Raw genomic sequence first — 4,736 nt, 5'->3', positions numbered from 1 at the left:
CATGATCTTTTCATACTAGCGATGGGTGAATACACTGGCATAGGTGGGAGGCACACACATAAAAATATGTGAAATATCCTTATTATATGCAGCTCTTAAAAATCATTAAGTCTCCCTATAATGCATTTAGAACTGTGGTTCTCAACCTTTGGCTGCGTTATTAAAATCACTTGGAAACCTTTTTTTTTTTTTTTTAATCCTAATGCTTGAGTTCAGAAAAGGCAAAGCTTGAGAGACCTAAGTAGACTCATGGCTGTCTGGAGTTGGAAGTGGAAATGGGATGACTTTGAGGAGGCATGAAGTTTCTTTCTGGGATGATGGAAACATTCTAAAGTTAGATTGTGGTGACAGTTGCACAATTCTGTAAATTTATTAAGAATCTTTGACTCATAAAATAAAACAAGTGAATTTTATGGTATTATATCTCAAAAAAAGCTGTTCAAAAAAATACCGATGCTTGGGCTCTACTTCGAGACACGCTGATTCAATTGGTTTGGGATGGGCGGGGCAGGGATGGTTTTCTAAATCTGTCCAGATGATTCCTATGTGCTACCAGGGCTGAGAACCACCAACTCAGTTATAGGAGAAATTAATGTTACCAAGGTCAGATTCTTTGAGATAGGGAGTATACAGAGCTTCAGACCAGCTCTGGTTTCCAGTGTACATATCCACCTGTGCAAATGAAATGCTAGTCACAGTCATCACGAACTCCATCGTGTTGGGGTGACACTAAACATAGTTTCACCTTTAGAATTGTAGCTTGAAAGCTAAAAGGATGCTCTGAATATATATTTAAGATAGGTATGAAGTTGGACTTTGTTCAGATAAATCCAGTGAGTTTGAGTTTGAAGAGACTCAAAGTCATAGCACGTGAGAAAGAATTAATATTAAGCCAGAAGATTGATGATGACAAGTGGGGAGGTAGAAATGATGGTCATTGTCAAATATTGAAAGGCTGCCAGAGGCAGCTGAACTAGTTTTTCATATCCTCAAAAGAATCAGGGTTGATGTATGAGGCTACAGGAAGATGGATTTTAGTTCTTTATAAGGAAGATCTTTACAATAAACTTGTTCTAGGCATTTTGCTAGAAGCCGGAGATATAAATGCAGTGACTATGATACAGTCTAGTGGTTCTCAAATTTCGGTAAGCATCACAACAACCTGGAGGGCTTGTTAAGATGCAGGTTGTAGGCCCCGCCCCCAAAGTTTCTGATTCAAGATGTCTGGGGTAGGGCCCAAGAATTTGCATTTCTAACACATTCCCAGGTGTTGCTGATACTGCCGATTCAGAGACCACACCTTGTGAATCACTGCATTGGTTTCAGCTCCATGAAAGGACATCTCAATCAGATTAGGAGGAAAGTATTAATCTGAAAGACTTCTCAGAAGAGTTTTGGGGATGAGCTGAATTTTGAAGAATGAGGACTTTTCAAAAGACAACCATAGCCAAAATGGAGTCACTTATGTCAGGCCAGATCACCAAACTGGGGCTTAATACCTAACCTAATTGCAGTTTCAGCCTCCCCCAGAGATGTAGTCTTAATCAGTCGGGAATTTTCTGGTGAGCACCAATAAAGTACTCTGTCACATGGGCCCTCTCTATCCACCCACCCCAAAAGAAGATATGGGAGTCAGCTTGAGACTTCCGGATCTTCCCCCTAAGGGAAAGTGACCTAGTTTGAAACAATCCTTTCTTTTGTTTTGGTAATAACTTCATTGCCCCACCGTCCTTCCTATAAAAATTTTCCATTTTGTACAGGTCCTCAGAGCCCCTCTAACTTGCTAGATAGGATGCTGTCCTCATGAATCATTTAATAAGGTCAATTAGATCTTCAACTTTACTCAGTTGAATTTTTGTTAATAGGAGACGATGTGGATGAGGGCATGGCAGCCCAAACATAGAGTACGATAAATTGAGAGATTAATAATATATGGGGAGGAACAAAGGCACGAAACAATATTCATTCAAGTCATTTATTGAAAGCTTACCGTATGCGGGGGATTCTTCTAGTTGCTGGGTATAGAGATAAGGACACAAAGCTTCTGCCCTCCTAGGACTTATAAACAAATCTATCATACACTGCCAAGTCCGTAAGAGAGTAGAACAAGCTGTCGTGAAAGAACAAGGGGCCTCTGAAGAGGCAGCATTTAAACTGGCACCTTGAGAATAAGAGAGCTAGAAGAGCATTCCAGAAAAAGCCTAGGAAACCAACATCTGTGTCTGAAGCAGTGACTGAGGGACGTGTGGAAACAGATGAGCTCAGAAAGGTAAATGGAGCAGATTCCATAGGACAATGTGGGTTGTTTGGGGGTATTTTGTTTTTTTTTCATAGGACAATGTGTTGAACAGACTAGCTCTTTAGATAATTCATTCTAGTAATTTGCAAGATAAACTAGCTTGACCAGACTACAGACTAGTGCAGAAATCCAGGTGAAAATTGAGGAGGGCTTGAGTAAATGCATCACAATGGGAACAGAGGAGATAACTGCATACAGGAAGGGAGGGGTCGGAAAGAATATAGAAGGGTCCACAGAATTTTGGCTTGGGCACCTAGCTATTCTTTTGGAGGGAATAAAGAAAGAGGAACTGTTTTGAGGGTGGGAAGAAAAGTTTGGTTTTTGACACAATCAGTTTAGAGTGATTAAAATAATACCAGACGGTTGATTAAGGAGCAAAGACAGCAAGCACGGGCAGGTTATACTGATTTGGGAAACATCTGAATAAAAGTGGTTAAGTGGTAACTGGAAGTGAACATCCAAAGAGGGTCTATAGAGAAGCATCTCTGATGACACCACTTTAAGATGTTGATGGTGTAGGTGACCAGGGAAACTCAGGGCTCTCCTGTTAGCTTCAGTTTGCTCAAGTAGGTGTTAAGGAGGGTAGGCCACTGCTCAGGGAAGAGGTGCGGGAGGGGATGTGACAACAGTGAAAGTTGTCTTTATTTTTTTTTTAAGATTTTACTTATTTGAGAGAGACAGCGAGAGAGGGAACACAAGCAGGGGGAGTGGGAGAGGAAGAAGCAGGCTTCCCACTGAGCAGGGAGTCCCATGTGGGACTCAATCCCAGGACCCTGGGATCATGACCCAAGCTGTACGCAGCTGCTTAACGACTGAGCCACCCAGGCGCCCCAGTGGAAGTAGTCTTTAAAAATAGAAGAGGTTGCTGGACCACTGGGGCTTTGAGAGCCCTCCTACTTGAGTCAATTGTGGTGCTACCAATCAGTGGTGTGTACTCAGTAATATTCAGCAGTCCATGCGAGCAAACAAGTCAGATGGCTAAGATGATCCAGAAATTGGTTCTGCAGGGCCAGAGTGATGAGGAAACACCGTGAGTGATAGGCCATGCAGTCTATGCTAAATGGAGAAGAAAGAGGGTGGAATATTCAAAATAGTCTGTATATTCCCTCATCAGAGTGAACTGAAGGTTGTAAGAAAAGAGCGACTGGAGGTTTCTCAAGGTCATAAATATATCGAGAGGAAGAGATCAAAGGACAAGATGTTAAAAATCAGACTAGTATGAAGAGGATCCTAGACATTAACATTTCAGAAATAAGTTTTTTTTATTGTTTTACTTATTTCTAGAGAGGGGGAGAGAGAGAGGGAAGGGAGTGAGGGGGAAAGGGAGAGAATCTTAAACAGGCTCCACGCCCAGCAGGGAGCCCGAGGCAGGGCTCGATCTCACAACCCTGATCTCATGACCTGAAGGGAAATCAAGAGTCGGACGCTTAACTGACTGAGCCACCCATGTGCCCCCAAAAATTAGTTTTCTAGAGTCCAAGCTATGGCCTTGGATTTAGTTTGCTAAATGGAGTTAAAATGATTATTGGAGGTGGAGATCCAGAAACAGTAAAGTCGTCCATAATCAATGATATTGCCCAGAAGAATGGTAGGGCTAGAGGCAGAGATGCCTTTGAATCATCAAAGTCCTCAATGAATGTTAAAAGAATAACCAGAGATGACAGTAATGAGGATAGATGGTGGTACAGCTGCATATCAGAGGCCTCAATGTGTGGCTGTGGAAATCAGTAATAACACAAGCACAACAGCCCTTACAACCTACCGTTTCACACCTTGTAGTAGTAAAGTGTGAAAATGAGCACCTTCAACTTGAAATAGCCCTAAGATAAGTGTGGCTGAGAGCCAGGTTCCACTTAATGAAAAAGTAGGTAAGTTCACAAAGGAATAGGGAAGCCAGAGTCTCCATAATGCTTGCTTGCTTATGTATGTAATCTTATTTACTTACTTACTTACGTATGTAATCTCTCCACCCAACATGGGGCTTGAACTCACAACCCCAAGAGAGCCACATGTTCTGCCAACTGAGCCAGCCAGGTGCCCCTCTATAATGCAAGAAATTGGAAGAAAGGGCAGCAATGGGAACATGAATTGGGAATAGTAGTTAACAGCTATGGAATACAAGGAGAGAGGACTGATGAGCGGATGGGCTTCTATCACTTATTTTTTTCTTTTCTTTTCCTTTTTCTAAGTAGGCTCCACACCCAACATGGGGCTTGAAATTAAAACCCTGAGATCAATACTTGAACTGAGATCAAGAGTCAGATGCTTAACCAACTGAGCCACCCAGGCGCCCCCCCCCCGCCCCCCGGACTTCTATGGCAGTAATGAATTACAGGGATGAAAAGCCAAGCGTACTAAACCGGCCTTAATGTTCCAACTGGAACTCTGAAGTAATGTGTCTATGACAAAATAAATAGAAGCACTGACCAAGACTAGG

Source organism: Ailuropoda melanoleuca, chromosome 16, assembly GCF_002007445.2.
Source record: "Ailuropoda melanoleuca isolate Jingjing chromosome 16, ASM200744v2, whole genome shotgun sequence".
NCBI classification, from domain to species: domain Eukaryota; kingdom Metazoa; phylum Chordata; class Mammalia; order Carnivora; family Ursidae; genus Ailuropoda; species Ailuropoda melanoleuca.
This window is presented reverse-complemented; position numbering follows the sequence as displayed.